Raw genomic sequence first — 11,442 nt, forward strand, 5'->3', positions numbered from 1 at the left:
GTCTTCAGTTCTGATGGGAAATGAAGCAGCTCTGGATTAGCAGAGGATAAGCAGAGTAGGTATGTTGGTGATATTAGTTTGATTACCTCCAAGGATGAAGAATGTTATTTCCACACGAGGAACCTCTGAGAAATATTTACCAGGGCAACTGAGACAGCAGCTGCAGTAAGTGAGTTTTATTCAGGTGGGACAATGACAAGTTTAAATCTCCACCTGATCTGCTGCTCAAAGTCACTTCCATTTCACTGATCAGTTTCCCAAGCTTCAGGAAACTCATGTTGCTGCAGAAATATTTGGATTGACTGTGAGAGACGTCAATCAGAGAGCCCACCCACTCTGCGCATTCTCTCCTCTTCCTCTTCCAGAGCTGGTTCACTTCCTATAGGGACTGAAAACCAAGTGAGGAGATGGTGAGTGAAGGAGCAGCTTTTATACAAATTGTATCATAATATCCACACCAATCTTCAGGCAGTCTGACTATCCTGTGGGCAATCAGGGGTAGAAATGTTCCTTATGCTGTGTGAGAAGATCCAGCTGAGAGAGCTGTTTACTCGGTGCTTTGTGCTGAACTGTTTGACTGGAGCTGTGTGTTGGATATTGAGTGTGTTTATTGGAAGCATTTCCCTCTGATTTCCAGGCTGAGTTTTGTTGATGGCTCATTCCTGAATATGAGAAGGTGAGGTGTAATTATCTGGGAGGTGCAGAGTGTCTGAGGATTCTTCCTGATTTCCTATTGACGAGTTCTTTGTGTGTGTTGGGAGCTGGTTATTAGCTTGTGGAATGGGAATGATCAGTTCTCTCAGTGTTGAATTGAATCATTTATTGTCATGTGTATTCAGTATAAAAAATACAGTGAAAAGTGTGTACCTTCGCCATACATACATGGTGCCATTTACATTAACTTACAACAAGATAAGAAAAATAAAGCTAACTTAAGTTAGTCAAAACTCTCCTTTCCGCTACCGCAGTCCTGCTCTGGTCTTTCCAGCTCTCACCATGACACTGCCAGAGTCCCGCTCAGGGCTGCCTCACTGGCCCGATCTCACTGGCCCACTCGTCACCGCTGCCTCATTGGCCTGCTGTCGCTGGCCCAGTCTTGATCTGCCAACGTCGCTCCAGCCCATACTTATTCTGCCACCACCGCAGGACACAACCTGCACATTCAGCTCCCACCACGTGGTTCCTGGTTGTGACCCAGGTCCTTCCCAGCTCCTTAGGTAGGTAGTTAAAAGGGGTGGGGGGGCAGGTGGATAGAATAACTACAGTGGGAGAGAGAAGAAGGAAGAAAGAAATAAAGGGAAGGACAAAGAAAGAAAGAGAAAGAGAACTGACGAGCAGAGTGGAGCTCCAAATGGGGTGACTTACCCTGCTGCCATCTTGCTGGTTATTCAGTGTGTAATGGGATTTGGATGTTTCCTGTCTTTTCAAATCCCTCCAAGACTTCTCACCATTCTATCTCCGTAACCTTGTCTGAAAAGCCATCAAAGACTTGAATCCGTATAGAACCTTTCAGGACCATCAGATATTCCAAAGTTTTATTACAGTTATTGGAAGTACTTTTTGAAGTGTGGACATTTTTGTCATGTACGAAACCGGGCAGTAAATGTGTGCACAACAAGATCCCACAACAGCAATGTCATGTTTCACATGATCTTGTTTTCTGGTGGTTGTGCTTGAGGTATACATCAGATCCCACAGAAACCATACCTTTTAAAAGAAATTTGAGTACTCAGTGACCAATGAAATGTCATCACAGAACATAATTTCACATTTTAAGGCTTTCATTGGAACAAACTGAAATTTACTGAACAGTACCTGTCGGCAATTGAAACAGTAAACTATGGAGAAGATAAAAGTCAATTATTAACACCAACTAATATACCCAAACTACAGTTAGGCTTTACCCATCCTCAGTTTCAAAAGTGAACAGGTCCTATGGTTGGTTTACTCGCCAAGCTGGTTCGTTAGTTTTTGCAAATGTTTCATTACTTTGCTGGGTAACATCATCAGTGCAGCCTCCGATGAAGCATTGTTGTGTTTTCCCACTTGTTATTTAAACTCTAAGTCCATTGGAGTTGATTACCTCATTTCCGGTTTTTCTTTGCAGTGGTGTATATATAGGGTCTAATTCTACATGTTTATTGATGGCCTTCTTGGTGGAGAACCAGGCCTCTAGAAATTCACGTGATTGTCTCTGTTTGATTTGTCTGAGGATCCTGACATTGTCCCAATCGAACTGGTGGTTCTCCTTATCTGTGTTTAGAGATGAGCGAGTATTGGTTGCGCCTTTTTGGTGCTAGTTGGTGTACATGTATTCTTGTAACCAATTTCCTTCCTATCGGTCCAATGTAATGTTTGTCATAGTGCTTGCATGTAATCTTGTATATTACGTTGGTTCTGTCCATAGTGGGTAAGGGGTCTTTGGTTCTTGTTAGCAGTTGCTATAGGGTTGATGAAGGTTTGTGTGCTGCTCTGATGTCCAGTGGCCATAGGAGTCTTGTGGTCAGTTCAGATATGTTTTTGGTGTGCGGTAACATGACAAGTGTGTCGGGATGTACTGTATCTTCCTTTTGTTGCTTGTGTGACAGGCATCATTGGACCAAGCTGTTTGGGTATTTGTTGTCTCTAAATACTTGGTGGAGGTACTCTTCAGTTTGGCATAGTTCTGGGTTGCTGCAGTGTGTTGTGGCTCGTTTGAACAGTGTTTTTACGCTACTCTGTTTGTGGATGTTGGTGTGGTTACACAAACGACAACAGGAAGATACAGTACGCCCCGACACACGTGTCATGTTGCCGTACATCAAGAACGTATCTGAACTGACCACAAGACTCCTACGGCCACTGGGCATCAGAGTAGCACACAAACCTACATCTACCCTACGCCAAATTCTAACAAGAACCAAAGACCCTTTACCCACTCTGAACAGAACCAATGTAATGTACAAGATTACATGCAAGGACTGTGACAAACATTACATTAGACAGACAGGAAGGAAACTGGCTACGAGAATACATGAACATCAGCTAGTAAGAAAAAGACATGACCAATACTCAGAGATAGTAGGACCTGCAGATGCTGGAGAATCTGAGATAACACGGTGTAGAGCTGGATGAACACAGCAGGCCAAGCAGCATCAGAGGAGCAGGAAAGCTGACGTTTTGGGCCTAGACCCTTCTTCAGAAAAGGGTCTGAAGAAGGGTCTAGGCCCAAAACATCAGCTTTCCTGCTCCTCTGATGCTGCTTGGCCTGCTATGTTCATCCAACTCTACACCCTATGATCAATACTCAGTCGTCTCCATACACACAGATAAGGAGAACCACCAGTTCGATTGGGACAACGTCAGGATCCTAGGATAAGCCAAACAGAAATCCATGGGAATTTTTAGAGGCCTAGTTCTCCACCAAGAAGGCCATCAACAAACACGTAGAATTAGGCCGTATATACACACCACTGCAAAGAAAAACCGGAAATGAGGTAATCGACTCCAACGGACTCTAGAGTTTAAATAACAAGCGGGAAAACACAACAGCATTTCAATGGAGGCTGCACTGATGATGTTACCCAGCAGGGTAATGAAACGTCTGCAAAGTAATGAACCAGCTCGGCGAGCCAACCAATCACAGCATCCACAATCCAAGCTACAAATCTACACAAGAACCTCAGAGCAAGTCCTAGGTGCTGAAGTAGCCCATTTGGCATTCAACCCTGCCCTGCCATTCAATTAAATCATAGCTGATGCTTTTCCATTAGTTTGACGATAATCATGGAATGAGGGCTGCGGCAGGCTGTGAGATTCTGGTGGAATACAATCCTGCTGCTGACGATGTCTGTCTGTACTTCCTGGACACCCAGTTTTGGGATCTATCCATCGCCTACGTTCCAAGTGATGATGAACATGGTGAAGTACTAACTCATCAGTTGGGAGGAGTCGTAGTTTTACTTGAACTTCTTTGCCCTGAAGCCATGAGACTCCATGGAGTCAATATTGTTAATCTATCGTCACATAATTCGACTGCCATACCTGTGGATAGATTCATTAAAATATGTTTTCATACATTTTCCGAAGTCTTTACCTACAGCCTTTGTGGCCCACCCCTCAGCTGCTTTGTGCGTGACCTTCCCTATATTAAATGGTGAGAATGGGGAGGTTCACTGAAATTTGCACAAAGTTCAGCACCACTTGCAATTCCTCAGATGTCCATGGCCAAGTGCAATATCCAGCCTTGCGCTGACATGTGGCAGATAACATTTACATTATTCAAATGCCAGACAATGATCATATCCAACAAGCGTGAGTCTAACCATCACCATAAGACCATAAGAGATTGGAGCAGAATGAGGCCAATCAGCTCATTGAGTCTACTCGCCATTTGATCATGGCTGATATGTTTCCCAATGACATTCTCTTCCATTCACTCCGTAACCCTTGATTGTCTTACTAATCAAAAACCTATCTATCTTTGTGCTAAATATTCTCAATGACTTGGCTCCACAGCTCTCTGTGGCAATGAGTTCCTTAGATTAACCACCCTCTAGCTGAAGAAATTCCTTCTTATCTCAGTTCTAAAGGGTAGTACGTTCATTCTGAACATTACATTTGCCTTCCTGACCACCAGCTTTACCTGCGTGTTTATCTTAACAGAATCATGAATTCGGTCTCCCAAGTCCCTTTCTTCTTAAGACTTCTGAACCCGTTTTCAATTTAGAAAATAGTCTATGTCTCAACTCAGCTGAACAAAGTGCATTATCTTACATGTTCGCACATTGTAACCCATCTGCCACTTCTTTGTGCACTCTCCTAGACTGTCTGAGTCCTTATTCAGCCTCCCAGCTTTCTCAATACAACCTGTCCCTCCACCTATCTTTGTGTCATCCACAAAGTGAGAACAATACCCTCAGAGACAGTAAGAACTGCCGATGCTGGAGTCAGAATGTGGAGCTGAAGGAGCACAGCAGGTCAGGCAGCATCAGAGGAGCAGGAAAGTTGACGTTTTGGTTGGGACCCTTCTTCAGAAATGGGGGAGGAGGAAGTGAGCTCAGAAATAAATAAAGAGAGGAGGGGTGGGGCTGGTGAAGGTAGGTGGGATGGTGATACGTGGATGCAGGTAGGCAGTGGTAGGGATTGGTCAGCGAAGTGGGAGGAACAGATAGGTGGGCGAGAAGATGGACAGGTTGTGTCAGGTCAAGGAGGCGGGGATGAGAGGGAGGGTTGGTCATGGGAAGAGGCCGGGGTAGGGTGGGGAAATTTGGAAACAAGTAAAGTCCACATTGAGACCATTGAGCTGTAGGCTCCCAAGGCGGAATATGAGGTGCTGTTCCTCCAGTTTCCAGGTGGTGTGATTGTGACACTGGAGGAGGCCCAGGATTGACATGTCGTCCAAAGAGGGGGAGGGGGAGTTGAAGTGGTTCGCGACTGGAAAGTGTTGTTGTTTGTCACGAACAGAGCGCAGGTGCTCTACGAAGCGGTCTCTGAGCCTCCGCTTGGTCTCACCGATGTAGAGGAGGCTACATCAGGAGCAGCGGATGTAGTAGACCACATTGGCGGATGTGCAGGTGAACCTCTGTCTGATGTGAAAGGTTTTTTTGGTTCCTTGGATGGAGGTGAGGGGGGAGGTGTAAGGGCAGGGATAGCTGTTCCTGTGGTTGCAGGGAAGAATGCCGGGAGTGTTGGGGCTAGTGGGGAATGTGGAGCGGATGAGGGAGTTGTGGAGAGAGTGGTCCCTATGGAAGGCACATAAGGGTGGAGAGGGAAATATATCTTTGGTTGTGGGGTCAGATTGCAGGTGGCAGAAATGGTGGAGAATAATACATTGAATCCGGAGGTTAGTGGGGTGATACATGAGGACAAGGGGGATTCTTTGTTTTTGTTGCGGGGAGAGGATGTGAGGGCTGAGGTGTGGGAAAGCATTTTCGACCACTGAACAGGGAAAGTTGCGGTTCTTGAAATAATACCCTCAGTTCCTTTATCCAGATCGTGAATGTGTAACGTGAATGGTTGTGGTCGCAAACTGAATCCCTGTAGACCTCCACAAGTCACTGGATGCCATCCTGAAAAGGACCACTTTATACCTCCTCTCTGCCTTCTTGCCAATCTTGTGTCAATGCCAGTACCTTGCCCCTGACACTATGGGCTCTTATCAGAGAATACCGACAGTGTGGAAGCCGGCCATTCAGCCCTTCGAGTCCACACCGACCCTCCGAAGAGCATCCCACCCAGACACACTCCAACCCTATCCCTGTAACCATGCATTTCCCATGGTTAAACACCTATCCTGCACATCTTTGGACTGTGGGAGGAAACCAGAGCACCCGGATGAAACACATGCAGACACGGGGAGAATGTGCAAACTCCACACAGACACTCGCAAAAAGGTAGAGTTGAACCCAGGGCCCTAGCGCTGTGATGCAGTAGTGCTAACAACTGAGCCACTTTGCGCCCCAATGGTGGAGCTTCTGAACTTGGGTTGCTAAAAAGGTGTGCCACCTTGCTGGCTTATGAGCGGAAAGATGTTAGCTCTTAGCATGAGGTAGGGATGGAGGGACGGATGTCCAAAGAAGGGGAAACAGGCCAGATGGTGTGCTGGCAATCCCTAAATGACTCATTCAGTGACCCAATCCCACGTGGCTCCTCCTGCCAGTGTGATTGTATCAATACAGGTACCCAACCACGTACTTAAGATCTTATTTTACAGCATCATGTGCAGCACCTTGTCAAAGGCCTTGTAGAAATCCAAATAGATCACTTCCAACGAATCTCCTTTGTCCAACTAACTCATTTCTTCTATTATGGACCAGGCCAGACCTCCCTCTTAAATATTTTAAGAAGGTAGCCTAGACCCTAACTTTTTCTTACTTTAAAGGTAGATGTACAGTGGGTGTACCAGGTGTGATGGAGCTGGTCAAACTACTTGGCTTTAAGCAAAACAGAATTTATTTAAACAATACAGTTGAAACACAAAAAAAAACGGAATTTAGTGTAACTTAACTGTTGGAAAACTTAACCGACCCGATACAGCAACTTAACTAATTAACTGTTCCAATATAGTAATATCCCACAAACACATCCCTTGGCAAAAGGTAAATTCAAACACGGATTCTCACAGGCAGGAGGAAACACATCCAGAGAGATTTCAGAAAAAGTCAGTTAGGAAAGCTTGCAACCCTTGTGGTACTCAACACGTCCTCTGACTTCTACAGCTCAAAAAAACTAGAAAACCCTGAATTGGAAGAACTGGCTGCGCCCCTTCCATTGTTACACTGTTTTAGCTTTCCAGCTGCCTAGACTCTTCGGCACCTCTGCATTTAACAATCTTTCTTCAAAGAAACCCAGGACAAAATGGCCTTTTTAAAGTAATAGCATTGTTACACCTAGAACAAAGAACAAAGAAAATTACAGCACAAGAACAGGCCCTTTGGCCCTCCAAGCCTGCGCCAATCCAGATCCTCTATCTAAACCTGTCACCTATTTTCCAAGAATCTGTATCCCTCTGCTCCCTGCCCATTCATGTATCTGTCTAGATACATCTTAAATGACGCTATCATGTCCCCCTCCCCCACCTCCGCTGGCAATGCGTTCCAGGCACCCACCACCCTCTGTGTAAAGAACTTTCCACGCATATCTCCCTTAAACTTTTCCCCTCTCACCTTGAAGTCGTGACTCCTAGTAATTGAGTCCCCCGCTCTGGGAAAAAGCTTCTTGCTATCCACCCTGTCTATACCTCTCATGATTTTGTCGACCTCAATCAGGTCCCCCCTCAACCTCCATCTTTCTAATGCAAATAATCCTAATCTACTCAACCTCTCTTCATAGCTAGCACCCTCCATACCAGGCAACATCCTGGTGAACCTCCTCTGCACCCTCTCCAAAGCATCCACATCCTTTTGGTAATGTGGCGACCAGAACTGTACGCAGTATTCCAAATGTGGTCAAACCAAAGTCCTATACAACTGTAACATGACCTGCCAACTCTTGTACGCAATACCCCGTCCGATGAATGAAAGCATGCCGTATGCCTTCTTGACCACTCTATCGACCTGCGTTGCCACCTTCAGGGTACAACGGACCTGAACACCCAGATCTCTCTGTGCATCAATTTTCCCCAGAGCTTTTCCATTTACCTCCTCAAAGAATTCGAATGGATTGATCAGGCATGACCTCCCCTTGACAAAGCCTTCCTGACTCAGCACTATTTTACCATGCACTTCCAAATATGCTGCAATCTCATCCTTCATCATGGTCTCCAAAACTTTATCAACAACTGAGGTCAGGCAAACCGGCCCATAGTTTCCTGATTCTAGCTCCCTCCCTTCTGAAACAAAGAGTGTTACATTAACCATTTTCTAGTCATCTGGGATGTTCTCTGGAGCATCAGAATTTGGAGTGGGGGAACGTAATTCAGGCATTCAAGCCGCTCTGTCATTTAACATGATCATGGCTGATCTTACCCTGTCTCAACTCCACTTTCCTGCCTGCTACCCGGAGTCCTTTAGCCTGCTTTTTATCAGAAACATTTCTGCTTCTTTGTTGAATCTGTTGATGGACTCTGGCTCTGCTGCACTCTGGGGCAGAGTTCCACAGATTCACAACCCTCCTCATCTCAGTTTGAACCTATTCCTCTTGCACTATGTCAGTGACCTCTTGTTCGAGACTCTCCCACAAGGGAGAATATATTTCCAACGTCCACCTTATCAAAACCCTTTAGCATTTTATGTACCTCAGTCAGATCACCCTTTATTATGTACTTCAATCAGATCACCCTTTATTCTTCTGAACTCAAGTAAGTACAAGGCCAAGCTATTCACCTGCTGCTCGTACAACAACCATTTTATCCCTAGAATCAACCAGATGAACCTTCTCTAAACTGCCTCCAGTGTCACCACATCCTTTCTCACTTAAGGAGACCCATACTGGACACAATGCTCCAGGTGTGGTCTCAGCAGTGCCTTATCTAATGCATCAACACTTCATTACTTGTATATTCCAGTCTTTTTGCAATAAGTGCCAGCATTCCATTTGCCTTTCTGTGATATGCTGCACTTGCATACCCATTTTCTGTGATTCTTGCTCAACAACACCCAGATCCCTCTGTACTGACACACTTTGAATCTGCTTTCTATTTGAACAATAATTTGCCCTTTTATTTTTCTGGCCAAATTGGACAACTTCACATTTACGCACATTAAACTCCATCTGCCATTAGAGAGTCACAGAGTCATACAGTCACACAGCACAGAAACAGACCCTTCGGTCCAACCAGTCCATTCCAACCACAATCCCAAACTAAACCAGGCACACCTGCCTGCTCCTGGCCCATATCCTTTCATGTACTTATTCGAAAGTCTTTTAAACATTGTAATTGTACCTGCATCCACTACTTCCTCTGAAAGCTCATTCCACACATGAACTACCCTCCCTCATGTGTTTTTTAAATCTCTGTCCCTCTCACCTTGAAAATGTGCCCCCTAGTCTTGAAATACGCCGTCCTAGGGAAAAGACAGCTGGTGGATTCTCCTAGCCTATCAGTATCTGTCTGTAAACTCTTTATCTCCTCATCACAGCCTGCTTTCTCACCTATCTTGTGCGAGTTTTATGTTACACTCTGTTCCTGCTTGCAGATATAAATTATAAATAGTTGAGGTCCAAGAACTAAACCCTGTGGCACCCCACTAGTTACAATTCACCATCTAGAGAAGGACACATTTGTCCCGACCCTCTGTTTTCTGTTAGCCAATCTATCCAAGCCAATACTCTACCCTTAGTTCCCTGGGATCTAGCCTTTTGGGTCAGTCTTTTATGTGGCAGCTTGCCAAGTGCCTTTTGGAAATCTAGATATACTACTTCCACTGGATCCCCATTATCCACCTTGCTAGTTATATCCTCAAAGAACTCCAGCATGTTCGTCAAGCATGATTTGCTCTTCATGAAACCATGCTGTCACTGGTCAATTGAATTTTGTTTTTCCAAGTGTTCAGTTATCTCCTCCTTGATGATCAACTCCAGCAACTTCCCCACTACAGAGGTCAAACTGGTGTGTAGTTTCTAATGTTTTGCCTGAATAGGGGTGTCACATTATCGTGTTTCCAATTCTTCCATGTTCCTGCAGCAGTCAGCAGCAGCTTCTCTCCAGGACACTGTGTCTCTCCCACCATCCTGCTACTGCAGGGTTTCCTGACTACCCCTGGCTGCTGCTCCAAGCTGAGTGCCCTGTAAAGGAGATTCCCTGACTCCAGTGATCCCTGAAAGATCATCACTAATGTCTCCACAATCTTCTCAGCTATCTCTTTCAGGACTCTGGGAATTAGTACATCTGGTCCAAGTAATTTATCTGCCTTTATATCTTTCAGTTTCCCCAAGAACCTTCTCCTTAGTGACGTCCACTACACTCACCTTCCCCCCCTCCCCCGACTCTCATGAAGTTCTGGTATGCTGCTGGTGTCTTCCACTGTGATGCAAAATACATGTTCAGTTCCTTTTTGTTCCCCATTACTACTTCTTCTGCCTTATTTTCCAGAGGTTCGATGTCCACATTTGCCTCTCTCTTACCTTTTAGTAATCTTAAAAAAGACTCTTGCAATCTTCTTTTATTACCAGCTAGCTTCTCCCCCTTATTGCTGTTTTAGTTATCATCTGTTGGTTTGTAAAGGTTTCCCAATCCTCTAGCTTGCCAATGATCTTCATCACATTATCTGCTCTTCTTTTCCTGTAATGCTGTTCCTGACTTCCCTCGTCAGGCACGGTTCCTTCATCCTCCCTGTAGTTTGTTTCTTTTTTTTTGGGTTGACTTTCTGCTGTGCGTCACGAATAACGCCCGGAAACTCATGCTATGGATGTTCCACCATCTTCCCAGCATAGTCCTCTTCCAGTCAACTCTGGCCAGTCCTTCTGTCTTGTTTTTGTAGCTACCTTTACTGACTTGTAATACAGTTAAATCAGATTCAGTCTTCTCCTTCCCAAATTACAACATGAATTCTATCATACGACTGTCACTGCACTTGGGAGTTCCATTACCTTCAGCTTCGTAATCAAGTCTGCCTCATTACGCATCACTAAATCCAGACTTGCCAGTTCCCTCCTGGGCTCTACCACAAGCTTCTCAAAAAAAAATCACATAGACATTCCACAAATTTATTTTCTTGTGATTTGCTGTCAACTTGATTTTCTCAGTCCACCTGCATATTGAAGTCCCCCAATGATTATCGTAATTATGCCTTTCTTACATGACTTTTCTATCTTGTGATTTATTTTCTACTCCACATCCTGACTACTGCTAGGAGGACTGGACACAATTCCCATCAGTGTATCAGAGATAGTAGGAACTGCAGATGCTGGAGAATCTGAGATAACAAGGTGTGGAGCTGGATGAACACAGTAGGCCAAGCAGCATCAGAGGAGCAGGAAGGCTGACGTTTCGGGCCTAGACCCTTCTTCAGAAATCCTTTT

At 45.0% G+C, this 11,442-nt stretch overlaps 1 protein-coding gene across 1 annotated transcript in view; it reads left to right on the forward strand.

Annotated features, from left to right (window-relative positions):
* Nucleotides 1-360: 360 nt before the first annotated feature.
* Nucleotides 361-11,442, forward strand: part of LOC125481020 (zinc finger protein 271-like) — a 27,764-nt gene continuing 16,682 nt past the window's right edge. Inside the window, exon 1 of the mRNA XM_048616778.1 lies at nucleotides 361-410. The gene's annotated coding sequence lies outside the window, so the exon portion shown is untranslated. The remainder of the gene's footprint in view (nucleotides 411-11,442) is intronic.

This window comes from Rhincodon typus, chromosome 35 (assembly GCF_021869965.1).
Source record: "Rhincodon typus isolate 14 chromosome 35, sRhiTyp1.1, whole genome shotgun sequence".
NCBI lineage: Eukaryota > Metazoa > Chordata > Chondrichthyes > Orectolobiformes > Rhincodontidae > Rhincodon > Rhincodon typus.